The sequence below is a fragment of the Hippocampus bargibanti genome, linkage group LG13, assembly GCF_051943395.1.
Source record: "Hippocampus bargibanti isolate YZ-2025 linkage group LG13, ASM5194339v1, whole genome shotgun sequence".
Classification (NCBI taxonomy): Eukaryota; Metazoa; Chordata; class Actinopteri; order Syngnathiformes; family Syngnathidae; genus Hippocampus; species Hippocampus bargibanti.
Window position 1 is genome coordinate 7,927,115 of NC_142746.1, and position 23,808 is coordinate 7,950,922.

Below are 23,808 nucleotides of genomic sequence, written 5' to 3' on the forward strand. Positions count from 1 at the left end.
ATAACAATGCGGGTGAAAACAAGTGTTGATGAAGGATGCTAAGAAGCCGTGAGGTCACCTGATCATAACTCGCGTTTGGATTGGCTCGAGTGGGGGTGGTGGAGGAGCCCCCACCACTTGCCGGCGCAGATTGAATTGGTTGATGGGATGCCTCTCACCTCAGATTAAGCAAGGTAGAGTAGCCAAGCCTCGGAGGGTTTTAGCATCTGTGCAGGCTTGCTGTAACTGATACTGGGAAGTTATAATTAAAGGTTCCGAGTGAGAGAGCCCAGCTCGATGCAGTTCACACTTTTCATCTTCTGCTACGGGATAACAGGGAGGGAGCTACTGACGAGCGAGCAATGCTAGGAAAATATTTGCAGACAATATTTTGATTCCAGCAGCTACTCCAATCCACTGTCTAGTTATGGCGCTCATCTAATAGATACGTTTTGCTCTGCTGATTTGAATGTCGCACACACAAACACAAACCACTCATAGGTGAAATAAACCCTTTGAGTTTACTAGATTACTAGAGTGGACAGTTGCGTACGTTATCAGGTTAAACTGCAGGGGTCTCAAACTCCGGTCCTCGAGGGCTACAATCCTACATGTTTTCCAAGTCTCCCTGTTGCAACACACCGGTTGCAACACAGCCTCAGGTGCGTTGCAACAGGGATACTTGGAAAACACGTAGGACTGTAACCCTCGAGGACCGGAGTTTGAGACCCCTGGTAAAATGTACATATATTAAACCTATTGATTCCAAAACGAAGCGACACCTGGCTTTTTGCTCTTGTGAGGGTACTATTTTTCATTTTTTTGCTTTTGATGACTCTGCTATGATAGGTCCCTGTAGAGTCTGGCACCACCACGTCTGAACAAGTCGGGATATATGTATATCGGGCCAAAACTACCAGCAAATTTTAGTTCGCTGACGAAGCCTCTTGGATAAGAAGCGAAATGACCGATACCTTCAAAAAAGTACAGATGGCGGCTGAAGAAACCTTCTAATCGATGGACCACTCCTGTACGACTGGGAGCTTACACAGACCTTTTGATGTGTAACATTTTATTTAACACTACAACAAAGAATGGTGAACATAGACCTAGTTTTCTGACGCAGATGGTGATTTGCCGATGGGTAAAACTTCTGCACTTGTGCGACAACTATTGCAGAGAAGGACTTATTCAGTCATCCATCTATCCATTTCCCAGACCGCTTTGTCCTCATTAGGGTCACGGGGGTGCTGGAGCCTATCCTATCAGTCTTCGGGCACGAGGCAGGGGACACCCTGAATTGGTTGCCGGCCAATCGCAGGGCAACCATTCACACTAACATTCAAACCAAGGGACAATTTTAGAATGTTCAATCAGCCTGACATGCATGTTTTTGGAATGTGGGAGGAAACCAGGTGACCCGGAGAACATGCAAACTCCATACAAGGGTGCCGGATCGGGTCTTGAACTCACGATGTCTGCACTGTGCTCACCACTCGACGACTCAGCCACCTCAGGATTTATTATTATGTTTAAAAAAATCTGCAAGGTATCAGTGGCTGGTATCAGCAGCCTCTTTGAGCCCCCAATACCCACCATATAGAACACAATTCAGGAGAGAGCAGATTGCTGGCAAGGTGTTTTTTTCAAGGTAGTGTTGACAATTTTTGGACTTTAAATGACCTCTTACATGAACAGAAAAAAGTCACAAGATGACACTGTGAGGGACTACAAAAAATGTATACAATCTCTGTGAATTTTAATGGCAATATTTGATTTGATATACACAGTCAGTGAACAAAACTCAAGGTGTCACCGCATTAATACATTGCATGATCTGTTTCACAACACAAAGGATTACGGTTTCACCTCGGCTGTGGGTGAAATGCATGCATCCAGCCCAAACGTGACCAACACGCACACAAATTGACCACTAGGCAACCTTGACATGGCTGACACGCGGCCTGCTTGTAGACACCGCCGCTCGCTCGTTACCGCCTGCATGGTTAGACGGGGAAAACGCGGGGAGGCGGGATTGAGTTGAGGGTGTTTTTACGCCGGCCAGTTTTGGGCAGTTGAGTTTAATTTGGGATTTACAAGTGACATCGCGCCCCCGTGGCCATCTTCCTAGCCGGGGACCAGATTTATGAAGTGAGACAGTGGGGTCTTTTTGCTTGTGATTAGTAGGCCTGCGAGCGGCCATGCGCAAAGTATTATAGCCCACAGCATTATGTATCAGAGTTAACCCCCTCCTCCTCCCCCCCCCCTCGCTCCATCTCTGCAGACCCCTCTCCATCAAGCAACCATCACGCCCCCACCCTCAGTCACACCTTCGGAAGGTCAAGCCTTTCAGACTAGTCGATAGCTAATGAAGAGGTGTGACGCCTGGGTAAAGTTTTTGAGGGGGAAAAAAAATTACAATTCGAAAAAGTAAAAAAAAAAGGGAGAGCAAAATCTTTTGGAAAAGGAAAGTGAATTATTGCATGAATTCACCGTTTAAGACCCACGTGACGACCGTGCGGGCTTATCTCCAGCCGGGGGTGTTTGGCTTAAGCCGCGGCATTAATACACTGATAGCCGACGGAATAGCCAAGCATAAAATGAATGCGAAAGGATGACGAAACAACAAGAAAAGCCAGGAAGAAAGGGGATGGAAGTCGTGAGGCCCCCAGACCAACAGAGCAGAAATATAGAACAAACAGAAGCATTACGGCCTTGATATGACTGTTAGCCCCTGTGTGTGAGTGTGTGAACAACACCAATGACAAACAGGAATGAGTTCCAGAAAGTTCCACATTTAAAAAGTGATGGGAAATAAAACACATCCACAAACAAATCAGAATTAATAAGCTAATTCAATTACAACATACAGATCCAGTTATGTTGTAACACAAGCCTTTGCGAAAGGCCTATCCCTTTATTTTATTGATTAAAAAAAAGAAAAAAATTGTCCCAGAGGCGCTAAAGTGTAGAGCCAATGATTAATGTCCCTCTCAGAAAAAGAAATTATATGGAATAAATTAAACTACCGCAGCAGCAAATTGAAAAATAAGAATGTAAATGAGCTTTGAATACTTAATATCATGAAGAAAAATAGGCAATGAGGCCCTAAAATGATGAGGGATTAGCGCAGAAACATGACATTAGCTCTAATGGCAACGAGTAGATTTGCGCCGCTGTCACAATTTAACTGTCGCATCTGATTTTCTGGCAGGTAAATGAAAAATGGGAGAACGTGGGTGGCACTCCAAACGCTTTGAAAATACTGTACGTGTGCTTCACAGCTTTAGCGGGCCACACACAGACGGATAATCGGGCCAAATCTGAGTAGATCCACCATTTCCCGTGACTGTGATGTAAAGCGCTAAGGAAAACGATTAACAAGTCAAACCTGGCTCGCTCGCTGTTGTCTCACAAGTCATTCACTTTATGAAAAAGGACAACAATTGGGAACCACAACATCGTCAGCAAACAAGCTGCCGTATTTAATACTTTGGTGATTAGATAACATTGAACACGCCAACTGGCTAAGGATTAGCAGGTCAGCAGCAAGCAGTTAACCTGATTCCACAACAGACAATGTTATACTGTCATTCAGTATTTAGTATTTTAATATTATTTTTGTAAAATGGCAAAATAACAATGTTTGTGTATAATAGCTGTCCATGTTATGCGTTTTGTTACAGCTTCAGCAGTTGTTAAAGCGCTGTGTAAATCAATATGTATTGTATTGTATAACCAGGCCAGGTCTCCTTTTTAAAGCAATCCACATGAAAAGCAGCACGTAGCTTCAACTGTTCTGTATCTTCTGTTGGAAGGGTTGTGTATATTCCGATTTTGTTGTACCCGATAGTACAATAACAATAAAGCTTTTCTATTGTACATTGTCATGTGAGACCCGGAGATGGGCACCCCAAACATGAATATTTTGGGATTGAATGATCACATTTTATTTTATTCCACAGAATATTTAGTCGATAATATAGGATCTAGTAGAATATAATACACACATAGCTCTAGATGAATTTTGGTAGGCATGTCTATGATGAAGTAACCACAAAAAGAGATTAATGAAGTCATACCTGAAAACAAAACCTAGTTTTAGCCGGAGGTCCTTCCAAGATGAATGTCCATGTACTTATGACTAATTTCAACAAAGTAGGGTTTTAATAACAGTCTGGCTTGTTGAATAGGAACATTTGCGCACAACTTTAACATGATACAAAAACTTTGCAAGTGCGTCAAAATGTCTTTTCGTGAAAGTGGTCAGTAGTGCGAAGACACCTCGCCTTTGCTGTAAAAACTCAAAAGATTAAAGGCGGTGAATTGATGAATTGAATTTAACTCATTAACTGCCATTCCCGAATTTATTCAAGAATTGAAAATATGAATAGAGCGCCATTTCCAAATTTGTTCGGGTTTTGGTTTTCCTTGCGGGTGGTGGAGAGGTTGGGGGGTTAAAGTGCCGGGCAGACCCCTGGCAATTTTTTTCCCCTTCCACGAGGGGACAACATTTGCCTTTTGTACAGCCGCCCCCATTTCATGCTCGTCCAACTTCAGACCCATATAACCTAGGAATTAACTTTTTTTCCTGATGAGAGAAAATAGTCTACGGTTTTTAACACTGTATTGAATGTTTATGTAGTCCTAAAATTCAATATTCATATGGGTCCTGGAATTTGAGTGAAAATGACAAAAACCCTGGTGCTGGAGTGGACACATTTTTGTACATGTCTGGCAGTGAATGAGTAAATTTGAGTTCATTACATTCGCGTGGACCACCAAAAAATGTCTTGTGGTATTTTGTATAATCCTGATGTTTTATTCAGAAAATAAGGGTATAATGCAATCATAAATCAATGATATTTTTTGTCTCCTTAAAAAAAAACTGTAAACATTACAACAATAAAAAAGTTTGCCCTGTTAAAAACTTCGTGCCACGGCGCATTTTTTTAGCATCCACTGGAAAAAGTTGCTTCCCAAACCAAGAACGCTTGATCAGCGTCCCTCGAATGAACAGACTGCGTTTGATCTTTTGAGTTTCCTCTATATTTGGCTGATTTCCAAAGAAAGATATTTGTATGCGCAAAGCGGTGACATTGAGTAGGCTGTATAGGGAAGAGGAAATGGTCTCCTTGAAGGCAATCTGCTCATTAAGATAATGTGTTAGTTCCAATTAAACTAACATTAAAATGGTCGCCTATAAAGAGCTGGACTCAGCGTTTTTCTTAACTTGCTCTTTTAATTACATCGTTCCTCTCCTGTCATTAAGGATATTAAAAATTCATTAACACGAATAGTCCTGCATGGCGGCAACAAATCAGGCAGAATTTCATCTCGTGTTGTCAAAGGATTATGACCATTAGTGATTTTGTGTGAAAGGCGTGGTGGAGGTGCCCCCCAAAAGCGAGGTTTGAGGACACGCGTGTCAATAGGTTGCCGCCAACTGTCACGGTGTTGAAGCCCCCCATTTTGTTGAAAGGTGATTTAATAAGAGCTTTAATGAGGAGGGGGAGGGGGAAAAAGCCGACGACATTTAAATGACAAATGACTTTTGGTGACAGTGGGTTTTATGTGTTGGATTTATCCATTTATTAATCATACGTTTATTTCCACGCTAACGTGATTCCATTGCCGGCTGTTATGTTTTCCGTCAGTTATATTTTTGCCTTCTAATTTGTTTTCATCAAATGCTGTTTATAGCCAGCCGAAACTGTTCTACAGCTTCACTATCTCAGTGTGCTGGCGGCTGTGGCAGGAAAGGAGCCAACGTTATTCATGGAATCACGTTGGCTCCTTTCGAAAAGAAGGAAGAAGAGTGAAGGGAAAAAAAAAAAACGCTTGCATTTTCCCAGTGCTCACCCGAGCTATCCAACAAGCTAACAGACACAAGTGATTGGCAAAATGAGGAAGATTAATCAGATTAAAACTAACACACACACTCGCGGGAAATGCGGCAGGTGTTAATGTGCAAATAATTACAGCTTTGGCATGAATATAGGAAAATAATTACACCCAAAATGTTAAACAACAGCTTCGAAATGTTTTGTTGGCAACGAAATGTGTCTGTCTATGTGTGTGTGTGTGCGTGTGAGTCCCGCATATTTCCCCCGGTGGTAAATGTGATCACCTTTATGCAAATCTTGGTTGGTACTAAGACAATGACGCGGAGCTGCATGAGGGAATTATTTGGCAAATGTGAAACTATAATATAATATATATTTCAGGCATGCATGTGACGGTTGGATTTTGAAGAGCTGCAGACGCTTTCTTATTGTCTATTAATGTTGCTTCAATGCATGGGATGAAAATAAAGATGGATACTTTGTTCAAGAGGAGTTTGTGATTTCAAGCCCCCCTCAAAATCAAAAATGTTAATAATTGCTTGCTTTATTTTTAAAATACATTTTTTAAAATGATTTAGATTTCACATGGCCCAACAAATATAGTCACCAGTTTCCTTATTGTCAAACTAAACATAATAAATACAATGTGTATTACACGATGTGTCTTAAAAACAAAAACAAAACTGCGGGTTAGCGTTTAACCTGCTATTTGACAGCTAATGCTAACGTCGGTGATACAGTAGTTTGCAATAAATTTTAAACCAATATTTGTTGTATTGTATTATATTGAATTTGCTGAAATAAATAATAAATAAATAAAACACGAGACTCACTATTATTGCACAGGGAGCATCATCCTGGAGTGTCAAACTTCTATTTTTCCAGTTTCCTCTCGATGGCTGTTATAAATTTGAGAAAGCCATTATAACGTATCATCTCCTCCACATATTACATACAGAATGCACAACAAATTAATGAATAACTACTTTTCAAATCTGGAGTCAAAAATAATGATTGTTATTGTGGTTTACATAGGACAATTTGAAATATTGGTTAGAACTCGTGAAAGCATCATGGCACTTAACATTGATTTGCTTTGGTGGGCCGAATAGAATAATGTCGCGGGCTAGATTTGGCCCCCGGGCCTTCAATTTAACACCTGTGATCTAACCGTTCAGCGTTTTACATACAGGAATGTAACAAGTCTGTTCATCCTGCACCACACACACACAAACACACACACAACACACACACGCACGCACGCGCGCACACACACACACACACACACACAACACACACACACGTACGCACACACACACACACACACACACACACACACAAACATATATACACACACACACACACGCACACGCACACACACACACACACACACACACACACACAACCTACGTACAACATCAAGGGACGACTATTAATAATCCATTTGGGGCTATTGGATTATGTAACTGTAGCATGCGGGCAAGACACAGCTATAGCGTAGCTCACTGAAATATTCATAAATTCCTAATTAATTGGCATCCAAGGGGTGTCTTGTTTTGTTTCTCAAGTGGTGTAAAGTGAGTGCAGATTAAGACTCAAATAGTCACAAGAACAAGGGCGGGGTGATGAGGGGCGAGGGAGCCAGGGGGTGGAAGGAGGTGGTCTCATATACATTCCTATGTAATTCTGATGTGGTTATCTATGGTTCTGGGGTTTAAATATATCAATTGGATTGGAGAATACATATTGTAATGTTCTGAGGTCCGATTGTGGCTTTTCAGGATAGAAATAATGCACAAGGGAATTTAAGGCCTTCTTTCGTCAGTAAACGGCCTCAACAGTGCATCTTCTGGTTCCATCCCCCATACAGCTTGTTTGTTTGATTTGTGGATTTTGAATTTTGAGCTGTGGCTAATTTGGTGTGGGTGTAATAGCTTTTTATTTTGCCATTTTATTTTGTTGTATTTTATTTTTTTACATTCCGATTTTTATGAGTAGGTTTGCAGTTATTTAATATCTTTTTTTTAATCCTGTGCAGATGCCCAAACTACAGCTAGTAGGGCCCAGTTTGAGAACCACTGCTCGATGACTCTCATTAGTCGCTGGGGTTAATCTGGATCATCAAACAGCCAAGCCAAAACAGGCTTTTCATTGATTTAAGTTAAAAGAAAAAAAAATCTACTGATGAGAAACTACCAGCACTGCCCCATTCACTTCTCTGCATTATCACTCATTCTAATCACGCTGGTATATTTCAGCCCGCCCTCCTCTTCTTCTTCTGCAGAATATGTTATTGATCAGGCGTGCTTTCACACACTCACACGCTTGTTGTTTGTGTGTGTGAGGACGCTGTTTTACGTAGCCCCGCTCCCATCGGCTTCGGTCTGGGGAGCCATATCCCAGCTGTGTTGGAAATCCATCAAGCCTGACAGGTCTATTGTGGCGGCCCGTCTTCACAGGCACTGACCAATGTGCTCCAAGATATCGCTTTCAATGAGCAGAGGGGGTGAAGGCATATTTGAAATTGCAGCAGGCCAATAACCATAAAAATTATATTCGGCAAGGGTGGAGTGCAGGTTAGCAAACCATCATTCCCTATTGAAATCAATGGAAATGCCATTAATTGGTTCCAGCCTTCGCAAAAAATGGCAAACGAGCAGTACTCAAGACTGTTTACTCATTAATCTACCGATTGCAATGCATCAGAGAGTTTAGTGTTTTGTTCAAGGACATTTCAACAAGGTTGTGATGGCTGAGGATCAAACCCCCAACCTCAAGATTAGGAGATGACAAACACTGACATGGCACCCCTGTTTGCAACATGTATTATAATGACAAAAAGATTTTACTTCTTAAACACACCTAATTAATTGGAATACAATTCCACACTTTTTCGAGTTCAAACACCGCTGGTCTACAGTGTTTACCATTATCTGTTAGCATGAAGCTCGCAGTCTAAAAGGCTAAACTGTGTGTGTCTGAAATACACACTGTATACATTTCTTTGTTTGATGAGAATTACTCGCTAATTCTATCTGCCAAAATGCTGAATCCATGAGCAGAGTTTGCCACCACCTCACAACATTTGCTAGGTGTCCGAGTAAAGCTGAGGAAATTGGTGTCTGAAAGAGACAATCAAGGGACTAAAGCACTCCAAACCTAAACAAACAGGTCTCAACGTTCCTGGGAGAAACGGATGTGTGTTTGAATGATTGCCGCTGTGACAGCCTGGCTATGATAGAATAACACATTGTGTGGAACAAATAGGCCCTTGAGTGCTGCCGGCTCCCGGGGGTCTGTTTATAGCCCAGAGGCTGCGGCTTTCGTGGCGGTGGGCCACTCGAAGCATGGATATACGCTGACAACCACATGCTAAAACTCCCCATGTGAATGCACATCGAACTGCACCATACAAAGACACATAATGATTGCTTAAGTATTTTGATGCTAAATTACATTTGAAGTCACAGCTTTGAGTTGCAGGGATATCATTGTTCAGTGAGCTCAGGAGTGTCATTTAGACAAAACTAGAGCTTGACTACTACCTTATTATATCATTGTGTCAGGGAACAATCATGAAGTGAGTTGAGGGGCCTCATTTAGACAAAAATATGCTTGATTGGCTTCTTTGTGGTATATTGGTACCAGAGAACTATGTGGAAGTTAATTGAGAAGCTCCGTGTAGACTTAAAAGTAGTGCTTGGCTGTCTTCAAAAACCTGTCCATGCAAAAAATAATGTAAAAATAAATAAGTGGCCATAGTTCAAGTTGACGAATAAATCAATAAAGAAATAAATAAATAAACATTTTTTTTTGCTGACCAGTGTAGGAACTGCGCCAGCAGAGGCCTTGAAGACCTTGACTGCATGCCAGTGATAAAACGGCAAAAAAGCATAATGAAGCAGGGGAACGACAGCAATCGACAGACATGTGGGAGTGAATGAAAAGGTGAACTCTTGTCCATTACCTTTTCGCAGTAGTGTGTTAGGAAACTCTCCAGCGAGGTTTCACTGGAGCTCAGCGATGCTCACCGGCGCCTTATGAGACACGTCGCTTCTTTTTCTAAACGTCTCAGATCCAACTCTCGTGGCATCTAGCGCCACACGGCGCGCTCCCTGACGATGTCGCAGGTTTTAGACAGGCGCCATTGTGGGTACAAGCTTCACAGAGCCCTACGACACACTGTTCTAACATCTGCTGCAAAAAGAAAAACACCCTGTCCCACTCCCTTTGACACAGTTTTTCATAAGGGAAGAGCGGGCACACAAAAGCCACCGGGTTCTTGTGTGATATCCTGTTCAGGCTGTTCTGTGGTCGGCCAACCATGGCCTTCCTTCAGAGAGCTGGGGCAACATCATTCAGCTTCATCGGTGTGATCCGAGGCACACAACAAACCTTGAGGTACACAGCTCAGTGGCCAGGGAGAAAGAGGCGTCACACAATGTCTTTTATCCATATGCACATTCATGGGGCATGCTGTGTCTATTTGGCCAACTTTTCATCAACTTTATTGATTGCTGAGCACAAAAGACTTTTTTTTCCATTTGCACTCCAGCCTGTAAAGTTCATTGGTGGGAATTTGCAATGTGCCATATTATATTGCTAGCTAGCTAGCTAGCAAGAGAGCGATGGATAGATTGACAGATGGAGAGATGGATAGATGGACAGACGGACAGACGGACAGACAGACAGACAGACAGACAGACAGACAGACAGACAGACAGACAGACAGACAGACAGTGTGAGGCAGTCACTACTGAATGTAGCAATCTGCGCCCATACACTGGACACTTCAGTGGATTGTGGCTTTTCTTTCAGTGCTGAAACACACATTGGGGGGAGGAACGGTGAAGTCGCATTAGGTCTTGGACATTACAATTGTACTTTCTCATAGCTCAGCTTTCCAAGAAAACATTGTTCATAAGAAAACTACATGCCCGACATGGGTGATCGTAAAGTAACTACTGTATAGAAGGAAAAAGAAAACATTCAATGTTATTTACACGGTGTCTGTAAACGCATCACACGCAGCAGGCACGGCTGCGTAATGATCAATGATGGCGGCAGATAACTTCAAGCTCACACCAGTAACACAGGTGACCACATGAAAAACGACACACACAACTACTGTACATACAGTACAGTGTAACTGAAAAGAAACGACCATTACCCGTGGTATGGCAGGCACAATAGTGAGGTTGCATTCGGTGTTGGATTGACTGCACAACACACAAACACTTTCTTTTTATTTATTTAATTATATACTGTCTGTAAAAACCTTTGCTTGACAAAACGTAAATTAAATAACACAAAAAACAATGAGGGCTCAGGACAATCAGGGAACAAATTAAGCGCACCACACAGTAGAAAAAGAAAAGCAAAGTGAAATATTCATATAAACTTGTAAATTAATGTGAACCATCGACATGGTGCAGCTCACCAACGTAGCTTCCTCATATAGGTGACACCAGCATTGGGCCATACTGTACACCAGGCGTGCTCACACTTTTTCAGCATACGAGCTACTTATAAAAACTACCAAGTCAAAATGATCTGCCCACGACAAAAATGCAAAACATTATTATTTTCAAATGTTTTAAGGATTCTTTGTATGTACAATGTATGTTGATGTACCTTGCATAACTGAATAAGCCAATGTTGCACAACACACATAATAACTACATATACATAACATAATAAATAACTATTAACATGGTTTTGTAATTACCTGAGTTTACTTTGATGACTTGCACTGAATTGAATCAGCCAGGGATGCATAGTCCGGACAGTAGCTGCTGACAGCCAACCTCAAGCACATTTCCAAATGTTCATCATTCATGGTGGAACGGTATTTGGACTTAATGATCTTCATGTAGGAAAAGGCTGACTCACATAAATAAATGGAGCCGAATAATGCAGTCGAGGAGGTAGCACATTTCCTCATGTTGGTGTACTTTTCCTGTGTGAGTAAGTTACAGAACTGTCCACGAGCCCAGGACTTCAGCAGTGAGAACACTCACAATCTCCGATGTCTTTCCACATTTGCTGGGTTAAATCCTTAGCCGTGGCCCCACAGCGCCGTGTAACTGTATGTCTTGACAGCTGCAGAGCTTTGATTGAAGATAATATCTCTGCCTTATTTTTAAAGTCTCTGAACAAGGAGTCAGCTGCTTCAACGAATGCTTCTTTTACCATCTCTCCGTCTTGGAAGGACTTATTGTTTTTAACGATGGCGTGACTCACGGGGAAGGATGCTTCGGTGGCGGCTTTCGCTTTTGAAGTATGTTGAGTGAAAAATGACTGCTGTCCGGACAACTGGGATGTTATCGATGAGAAGGTTTCTTCAGCCGTCATCTGTACATCGATGGACCACTCCTGTACGACTGAGAGCTTACACAGACGAACTGGGATGTTAGTTCGTCCACCGTTCTCTTTCTGGTTCTCTTAGTGGCCAAAGTAATTTTGGAAACATTGTGGTAGCCAAGAAAAAAACCCACAAATGTTGTTCAAAATAGCATCAATCCAAATTTTCTAGTTTCAAAAATGCCTTTGTGCTGTCTACCGGGGCACATATAGAAACCATCACCCCAACAAACCCTTGTGTCCATGGAGCTCAATTAGCCCAGCACTAACTCTGTATAATTAACACCCCTAAGAGGGTAATCAAACAGAATCGAAATGAATAGCAATCGCCGTATATTAAGGAAGGCCTCCGAGTGGTGGTGGGAAGGGCGTGGGTGTATGAATCCACACAGAAAAGACATCTCGGGGGCAAACATGATAGCATGACAAAATGAGCAGCTTGCAAACTGTCTTGGCTTTGATGAAGAAACGTTTAATTATCCCCCTGGTGGAGAAGGTCCCCTATTGTCTAAAGCTAATTTGTCCCTTTTGGCTACTTCCTCACCCCCACAGGCTTGTCAGTCTCAGGTTACCCCCTGCCTCCTCCTCAGCAGCCCATCGCCATCCTCGCTCACGAAGACAACCTGAGTTACTGGCGACAGTATTTTGTTTGTTAAGCGTGGCCCCTGTGGGAGAAGATGAAAGGATGGAGAAGATGCCTCCCACCCGGGAAAAAGGATCAAGCAGGTCAATTTCCTCTGACTTTGTCCCATCTTGATCCACAAAGGCCATCATTGGACCGCACCGGAGGCTGACTCTCCTCTCTCAGCTTGCCCCCGGTGTTTGATTCACACAATAATGGATGTACAAAAGATGCCTCCTCAAAAACACAAATCCTCTTGGACATGTGAAACAAGAGACAACAATCACTCCCGAAAATGGTCTGCTCAGAGTCCAACACAAATTTGCAGCACCATTTTATAAAAACAATGCTGGCATTTTTATTTTTTTGCAGTTGTCTGGCAATTTATATGCTGCGGTAAACCTGTGAAGGATTAGATATGCTTTCCGCACAATGGTCTTCTCATTTATTGTCATAGCTAAGAAAATAGGAAAATATGAGACAATTAGATAAAGTGGAACAAGAAATAGAAAGATTGAAAGATAAATATAAGAATCATCACGTGAACTCTAACATTTATAGGGAGGCAGTGAAGGATGCCAGAATTATAGTTATGTTCTCCCTCCAACGAGATCGAGTCAGGAAGCGATCGGGAGCATTTTGGACCAACTGCAAACGTTGATGGAGGGCTGTATGAAATTTTCAAGTTAAAGTGCATAGCAGCAATCCAGATGAGATATAACGAGTGTTGTTGTGAAAGAAATACTTTATGCAGCTGCCTATGATTACAAAAAATAAAAACCAAGCATGCGAACGTCCCCTGATTAAGAAAATCTTTCATCATTGGATATACTATTGTTTTAAATTGAATTCTTTAAGATTTAGTGACAGTTTACTTGTATGTCAGTGTAAGGACATGTAGTCTTATCAAACTATTGATATTTTTTACAACTGTTTGATCACGATTGTGATCAGGTTTAAGTGGAGGAATCCCTTTGGAGTTCTCAGTGGCTCATGTATGTTTTTTCAGAAGGACTGGAATCAGTTTATGGGCGTTTTTTTTCTTTTCTTTTACATCAGGGATTTCAAGGTCATTTTTTGCCGAGGGGCACATTGTATTCACAGTTTCCTTCATAACTACATTTCAGAATTTTGGGAAGTCATTGGAATGTTTAATCCTTTCCACGTATTACATATTGAGTGCACAACAAATGAATCAATAACTGGTTTTCAAATTTGATTTAAAAATAATGACTGATATTGTGGTTTACTTGGTTTACATGGGATAATTTTAAAATTTGGTTCAAACGTTAGCAAGCATCATGGAATTGCACAAGTTTTATTTGCTTTTATGGAGATAATTAAATTAAGTGGTGGGCCAGATTTAGCCCCCGGGCCTTGACTTAAACACCTGTGTTTTACATCATGTTTATTTACATGGTCATTTATAAGACCTTTTAATAAGTTGGGTTCTTCTTGTAGACGTATTTTGTAATTATTTATTTTGCACGGATGACAAAAGAGTATTTCATCCTTCATGGAAATACATTTATATTGAAATGTGATAAAACATTACAAGATTGCCAAGATTTTTTTAAATCCCCTTTTTCGTTACAAATATTATCTCTATAGCCCCCGCCCCCCCAACCCCTTATTTCACCCAGAACAATTGCTCACACTTTCCACATCACACAATTAAATGCAGGCACATTAGGCCCCTGACGGTAGAGCCGGTTCACATTTAAATGTAATTTAAAATGGGGGACGAGATGTGTGAGGGGCATATATTTGCATACTGAATTAAAATTAAGACCTAATTATGCAAATAAATGATCAAATGCGACAGTAGATGGCTTTCAATCCAGTTCATATCTCATTCTGTAAACCAATAGTTACTTGATAGGCCAAAGGACATTGGTCCTTTTTTGCTCCAAACATTGCGCGACAATGACATTTAATATTCAGGTGCTATTTAATTAGGAAAGGTGGAAAAAAAGTACGATTTACAAGCTTTGCTTTTTAAATAGACTTTGACTAATCCTCCTCCCCTGGGAATTTGGTTTCCTTTACTCTTTTGTGCAGGGGGCCTTTCACACAGGACAAAGGTCATATATGTCACTAAAACGGATAAAAACAACAAAAAACATTGCAAAATTAAAACACACTTACTCTCGAGCCCTAACTGAACAACTAATTAACATGTGTTGAAAATTTAAAGGTAGCAAACATATTCACAATATTAATTATGTGAGAGGAGGAGCAGGGGCAGCAGAGGTGCGATTCCCCAAAGAGCACAAAATAGAAAATGAGAAGCCTGGTAACCAGAACCAACTGAACTGACAAATTCTCCGTCGGACATGCACAGAGCACACAGCCGCTTGCCAGATAAAGAACCTTGTTTACATATATAAATAACAGGAGCACACGGTCTTTCAAGACGACAAACTGAATCTATTTTAGCAGTGTTTTACCCCCTCCAAAACACTCGGGGATGTTTATGCTACTGTCTGTAATTAGCAGCCATTTAATACCGTGCCATTAAAAGCGAAGATGCATCGCTTTGGTGCTGCTAGATGGTTTTTATGTGGACGTCTGTCGGTCGTAAGACTTAATTAAAAAGACCATCAGGATAAGTAGAGATATTAAAAGGGATAAAAAGGAAGAAAAATATCACTTTCGTTCAAGCTGATCCTCCAGATTTGGGCAGTCAAAGTATGCGAGATGAACAGCGGGAGGTAATGAACTGGCCAAACATGACATTTGCTTCGGTGTTAATTAACAAAGTTGTAAAACAGAGTTATCTGCGACAGCAAGCTGTTAAAGAAGGAAAGTGCGAAAAGTGCTACTCTTTTTTTCGCCTTTTTTCCTTTCACACACACACACACACACACACACACACACACACACACACACACACACACACACACACACACACACACACACATATATATATATATATATATATATATATATATATATATATATATATATATATATATATATACACACACGTTTTTTTCACCATACTGCCACCTGCAGAAATTCGTAGGTCACTGCCTAGATCACCTGTAATACAAAAGTGAGTTAGTTTATCTACAGTTGACAAATAGCAAGGTATGTAGATCGGCCCGTGAAGCGTAACGTTGTGTCATTGGGGAGGGTGGGGGTCTCGGTGGTGGTGGGTGGAACAGGTGCAAGGTAATGAAGAGTATCATCGGGGTAATTGATGACCCTTCCTCCTCATTGGGGATGTTGTTGTGAGGCTTAATCTTTGTCATCAGAGAGAGAGAGAGAGAGAGAGAGAGAGAGAGAGAGAGAGAGAGAGAGAGAGAGAGAGAGAGAGAGAGAGAGAGAGAGAGAGAGAGAGAGAGAGAGAGAGAGAGAGGAGTGAGGGGGTGGGGTCGATTGGTGGGGGGGGGTTAGCTGTGTCTCTCTCTCTCCTGTGGGTCAAGTAAACAGGCTCGGAGGGGACAGCTCAGGGCCCGCCGTCTGACCAGCCAGGCTGAAAATGACCCTTGTCTGCTGCTGCCATGTAGCATTTCTCTCTCCAGCTGTTTGTCCTTTGTCACAGACACAGCTTGTAATAAGAAGAGCCAACATATTTATATTGAGTGGCCCGACCTCGCTGTTGCCTTGTATCTAGAGGCCAGGAATAAAAGAAGAAAAAAAACAGCTTTGTTTACTCCTTAACAATTCAGAAGGTAGAGGAGAGGCCATCTTGGGCCGATATGTGTGGCGAACTCCACTCTATATGACCATTGGTCATTCACGGCCTTGATATGTTGCAGCCATTTCTATAATTGTTTTTATACAAAATGAAATTTATGATCAAACCAAACCTAGAATTATACGTTGTATATACATAACTACAAGGAGGTTGTCTTGAAATCTGTTCGCTTAAATGCGAACATAATGGGAAATACTACTGAGGGGCTAAGCATTAGTATTTATGCGGTAATATTATCATGCTTGTTAGCATTTTACCTCAAATAAAAGAGGCTTCAAGATTATTAGTGCTACTCCCTGTTGATATTTACTCTCAAGCCAAACATAAAATTAAGAATTACATGTTCTATATTTCAAGCAAACAAATAGCTTAATGCTAAAGCATGGGTAATAATATCGAGAGGCTAATGATTGTCCACTAAGTGGGCGCTATTACAAAGTTTAAAGCAGCAGATAATCCAAACCAAATTGTCTCGACCTGCACATGTCATACCGCTATGATTTATCACATATTTTGTGTTCGTTTTATCATAATCTAAAGAACATTTTATTCAAGGACTCATGACATTATAACTGATGCTACTGAGGAAAGGTTTTTTGGGGAAAAAATATTGTGTATGGAAGTCATGCAAGTATTACAAAAACGATTTTATATGCTATGGAACATCTCTCACCGCGACAAACGGGGGTTCACTGTCACCAAGAAGGATGCGATTTTGCCCTCCAATGACAGGTGCATTGTCCCCATCCTCATCTGTGGCTGGCCGCTGACCTCCAAGCCAATTAGGAGCGTTCACGGCGAGTGATTTGTTTTTCTGTGTGCGGCGGCTGTCCACTCAGCAACATTTATGAGTGATTAGTTAAGCTTGGCCTGAGCTCTATGAAGAACCTGCGAGGAATGACAAAGACACATTCACGCGCTCGTCAAGGGGGGTGGTGGTGAGGAGGTGGGGTAGGCTTAGTAGCGGAACTTTTGGAGAGAAAACCAAACGAATAATGAGGCCAACAAAGACGTTCTTTGACAGCGCCGCTGTGTGTTTTCAAGTGGAGGGAAAAGGAGGCCCCATTTACGAGAAGTTACAAGATGACACCAACTAAGGCTTTTCACTGTGATATTGTTTGGAGATGTTACAAAGGCCAGAACAGGGCTCAGAGCTACTTCTTGGGGACTGAACAATGCAAACAGCTAAGATGCTCTTCTGAAAAAACAACTTAACTCAACTGGCGTTTATTTTTGTCCTATTCGTTATAATGCATGCATTCATGAATGTGTAGAAATGGATCATGTTCATTATTTCAATCAAAAAATAATCAATGATTTAACTAGGCAAGAAACATATCAACGTTTGCGGTACTTTGTTTCTATAATGCACAGCTATCCAACTCAAAGCCTCGGGATCAGATCTGGGCCTTCATATTATTTACTTGAGGTCCACGACAGCAAATCAAACATGATGCTTGCTAAAATCTCAACCCAAATTTTAAATTGTCATATTTAACTCATTCACTACTAGACGATGTGCAAAAATGTGTCCGCCCCAGTGCCAGGGTTTTTGTCTCTTTCCGTCAAATTCCAGGACCCACAGCATATTGAGTTTATCTGCAACAAGACCTGAAAATCACAATGGTGTGTCAAGGTGGGTACGCGGAAAAATAAGGAAATAGTATGTTGAAATTATTTTATTTTGTTTCATCAAAATGGCTGCGCTAAGAAAGATGCATTTTTATAACCCTTTCATGAGTGTATAACGTATGCCTATGTTGAAAAAATGGTTCCCCTGACACTGATTCAGGCATTCCTATTAAATTTCAAATACGTATATATCCAACATCTCAGTCGGTCTATCAAGGTTAAAGGCTGCAAGTGTGACCTCTTGGCTGAATGAATAGTTCATTTCGCACCGTGATAGTCGTATCTAATGAATACTGTTAAACAGCCTAAATGCATTTCAAGCCACCCCCTCATGCCCCAACCCCCTCCATGGAAGCGTGATTACAAAGGACGGGTATATCAAGTGGTCCTTTCATTTGGTTAACATGATCAAATTGACTCCCGTGTCACGAGAGATGACACCGGCGGTAATTAATTTCTCCATTAACGCCGGGGCCGATGTGACAGTCATGCAAACATGGCAAGTGAACGCCGATAGCAGGGGAGGGCGCTGGAGGGGGCTATACCAGGACTCCAGCGAAGCGGAGGAGGGCCTCGGAGAAGGAGGAGGAGGATGGGAAGGTATTGAATGACCTGCCTATGGGGGGACCAGTGTCACACTTTCAAATAAAATATTGCGTATGCGGTACCCTGAGATGGCCTGTGTGGAACTTGCGTGGATAGATTGATATCTTAAATCATCTTTCTGCATTAAAATAAATGGACATGCAATTAATGCGGTACAGTGCCTCTCCTTGCATCGGTTAATCAAGTCTAAATAATGAACTCGTTTTGGCCATTCTTTCAAAAAAAAAAAAAATCAATTCAATGGACATTGTGTTGCTCCATATGATGGATGTATGCCTTTGGCCACTTGGTGGCAGTATAACATACTTGGAGACACATGAACATGGGCTTCACATTTGATTCAGTAAGCTGCAGTAAAAAAAGATGGAAAAAAATGACAAAACAATTTCCCAGAGTTATTTTTAGGATTATATTTAAGTTGTGTGGAAAATAAAAGACACATTTAGTTTCATACTCTTATGTCTTTATTGAAAATGGGGAAAGCTAATTTTCACACGGGCAAATATTTGGTTGAATTGTTCGACTTCAAATTTGAGCTGTTTGTTGCCTTGAAATTGATGATGATGATTTCTTTTTAAGTGTAGGCTGATGCATTTCAAAGCCGTTCATGTATTCTCTCGCAGATGGTATTAAAACCTTTGAGAATCAGTCAGAATGCTTTCCCTATTGTAATATTATGGGCTCCAAAATATTCAATATGATAAGATAATATTTTTTCATTTCAAGCCCATTCTTCAAATAATTTGGAGAGGGTAAGAATCCTGTTTGGGCTGTCTTTGTGGAATCTATTTATTCAGACATGCATCGGAGGAAAAGGAAGCCTCAGATCAAATCAGAAGGCTTATTTATAACTTATTCAATTCGAGTCAAATCCGTCCCTTAGTGGATTAAAAGACAACGATAGCTTCAAATAAAAGAACATTGCTTGTTTTCATAATAATAATATTTTTTAAAAAGAATTTTCTTTTCCCCCCATATCTAAGGACCTGCATATTGCCATTCGAAGTAAAAGTGAAACCATCCCGGGGCTTTCGCTCTCCTGGGGAGCGATGGGGGTAGGGGGGTGGTTGCCTGATTGTCCAGCATTTTCACCACAATGCCGCCATATGGGGAACAGAAGGATGATCCGCTGGGCTCCCCGCCTGAGCAAAGGCAAACAGCCGTCCACATATGCATGGAAGTGGTCATTTAGAGCCAGCGCCTATTTAGCATAACAAACACATGAAACACGGCAGTCATTTTGTTTCCGCTAAGAGGCATTGTCAAGGGGCCTCACTGCCTCTTCAGGTGCCCCCATATGAGCCAGGATAAACTTAGGGGCCCAGGCTCTGTGTCAATAACAACAACAACAAAAAAAGTCACTTACACGCTTCCTAAATCCTATCCAAAGATGAAAAGAAAGCAGGGTGGAGGGAGAAGAAACAAAAAGTGTCCATTTCTTTAAACCCTGGAAATGAGCTTAACTCAACACATCTGGTTGTTCACTAACCGTGTTTGAAGGACCAGCACCTTATCATTCTGAAGCAATTGATGAAAAAACATCATTAAGAACAACTCAACAACATGTTTTTATCACACCTATATATATATATATATATATATATATATAGGTGTGATAAAAACATGTTTTTTCTTAATATATATATATATATATACAGTAAAGTCTCGTTATATCGATATCGGATATATCGATAGTCCCGGTTATATTGATACTATTTCTATGCACGCACGGAGAAAATTACATGCAAACAGGGTCGGATATATCGATAGTCCCGGTTATATCGATATTTTTTCAGACTCCCTTGAATATCGATATAACGAGACTTTACTGTATATATATAGGTGTGATAAAAACATGTTTTTTCATAATGATGTTTTTTCATCAATTGCTTCAGAATGATAAGGTGCTGGTTAGTGTATACTAACAGGGTAAAACAAACAATGACCCGACACTGAATGGTTGTGCCGGTATATATATATATATATATATATATATATATATATATATATATATATATATATATATATATATATATATATATATATATATATATATATATATATATATATATATATACCGGCACAATATATATATATATATATATATATATATATATATATATATATATATATATATATATATATATATATATATATATATATATATATATATATATATATATATATATATATATATATATATATACCGGCACAACCATTCAGTGTCGGGTCATTGTTTGTTTTACCCTGTTAAGTTGGTTGCCTGCTGTTTTGGGGTTCACTCCACCACCTTGCAAATCATGACAAAGGTCCTAAAATGTGTTAGCATAAAGCTAGCATCCCACAGTTGTATATTACGGTACAATGAAAAAAAAGTTTGAAAGAAATACTAATTCCCTCAATCTTTTCATTGGAATTGATCATCAGATGTCTATTCCCATTTTTCCGTTTTCATGTAGCGCTCAAGCAACACTCAGGTATGAGTCGGCATTAAAAAAAACAATTGCGGGAGTCAGTTCTCCCTCTTTTTATGACCAAAAGCAATGAGCCGATTGGCCATTTATGTCCGGCTTGCGTGTGGCTTAGCAGCGCTGGTCAGCCAGTCGGCGTGCAACTTAACTGTATAGCACGATTGTAATAATGACTTGGTGATGGGAGGGAAAAAAACTGAAAAAGAAAAGGGCGGCAGTGGAGCCAAAATACCTCATCCGAAACTGTCTTATTATGACTCGGAATGGATGAGTTGATCGTGCCATTCTGCCGCCATTAAAATTTTATTGTAAGACAAGAACGATATTTTGTTGTTTGACGGGAAAAATGCAGAAGCAGTTAATATTTTGTGAAGCAAATCCCCTCTACTCGACTTGCACGACAATCACAACAAGTTTATTGCTAAGGGACACATTCCTGAATGCGACACAGTATTACAAAATCTGTAATACACAAAGATTACATAAAATGTATTTTTGTACAGTTTGTTCCTCCTCCCACGCAGTTTCAAACTAATTCAAACTCATATGAAACTCGGCCTAAGTCGCAAATATGAAATGGATAATAATAATAATAATAATAATAATAATAATAATAATAATAATAATAATAATAATAATAATAATAATATATTATATTTTAAGCGCCTTTCAAGGCTCTCAACAACACTTTACAGTCACAGACAACTCTCGGTACTGTAATAAATAAAATACAATCACAAATAGAATGCAATAAATGAAATACAATTGTAAATAGAAACAAGAGAGAGAGCTACACAGAAAATGCAATTTTAAATAGGTGGGTTTTGAGATGGGACTTGAAGGTGGGAAGCAAATCGATGTTACGAATGTTGGGAGGAAGTGAGTTCCAGAGTTTCGGGGCAGAGCAGCTGAAGGCTCTGTCACCCATCGTGCTGAGACAGGTGGGGGGGGGGGGGGGGCACAGGAAGAGGATCTGAGGGAACGAGAGGGAATATAAATTTAAAGAAAGTCAGATAGGTATGGGGGGAGCAAGGTTATGGATAGCTTTAAATATATAAAGAAGAATTTTAAAGTTGATTCTATATTTGACCGGGAGCCAGTGGAGCTCTTGGAGGACGGGGTGTGGAAATACTGCACGAGATCTTGAGACTATATTTTGCTGCGCTCCCGTAGTACACCTCATTCACTGCCAGACATGTTAAAAAATATATCCAGTTCCAGGGTTTTTGTCATGTTCACTCAAATTCGCGGAGCCACAGAATATTGAGTTTTAGGACGACATAAACATTGAATTCAACGTAAGAACTTTTCACTCTCTACTTTTATCAGAAAAAAAGAGTTAATTCCGAAGTTATATGTGTCGGGAGTTATCTTTCCCTCCCTCGTGGGAGGGAAAAACATTGCCAGAGGTCTGACCAGCGCATTGCTGGCACCCCCAACCCCCCCTAGCCTCTGCAAGAAAAACTAAACCCCAAACAAATTCAGGAATGGCGGTCCACGTCATATTTTCAATTCTCAAATACATTTGGGAATGGCTGTGAAAGAGTTACTAAATAATAAATAAAAAAATAAAAAACATTAAAAGGTTAAAGATTATGTTGTACTAATGTGATCTGATTGTGTGTTTAATTCTCTTTTATATGTGTCTCAGGTTCTGGCAAATTGTAGGACAGTGACAATTACACCGCTTGCCTGGCCTCTACACAGAAAGCTGCGAGCCAAAGAACAGATCCAAAGGAATACTTTCGAAAAATTACTAGGTAATTTTTCGTTAAGTTAAAATCTGTTTAAAATGGGTGGCAATACTATTAATTTTCATCAACGGGTTGACTGTATGTTTTTTTTTCAAAGTCTAAAAATTCAGTGACTTTAGCAGTGGTCTCCCACAAACTGCCACATTAACGAACAAGCAAACAAACATATTAGCAATTCATCTACGAAACTGCTGAATGGCGGATTACTGACCTTCCCCGATTGAAACCGGGAGTGGCCATTTTCTCCTGTAAGCTCAACCTTGATTCTTGCCGTCGAGAGCTGATGGTAAATCATGACTCCCCGCTGAATGAACACCACTCTAAGGCGACAAACTTAGTGGAAGTATTTATCGGGGGCGCGGTAATGCACTGTGTTTAAGCCACATCCGCTGAAATATAGGTCCCACTTTTAATATCCAGAGGGTGCAGCAGGAGGCAGTCAGGTGCTTCGCTATACCCAAATGTTACAGTATAAAACAACGTGTCATGCCGCTATTTGACATGAATGAGATTAGATGGAATTTGTTTCTAAGTGAAGGGAAATTACAAGCCTATCGGGCCCACACACATACACGCATCCGCCTGTGCTCACCCCCGCCGCGGCCCGACAACGGCAGTGTAGTCGGGCATGAACGGCGACATGAACAGGGAATGACCCCGCGCAAACCACATCCGTAACCACCTTGAGTGTTGCGGGAGGGAGCTGGCGGTGTTGTTTTAAAGGTCAGAGCAGTGTGAGGTCACACGAGCAAACACGCTATTGTCAGGTGGGAAGATTTTTGTGTTTATTATTATTTTTCTCTGTGTTATGGTACTGTATTTTTTTTTA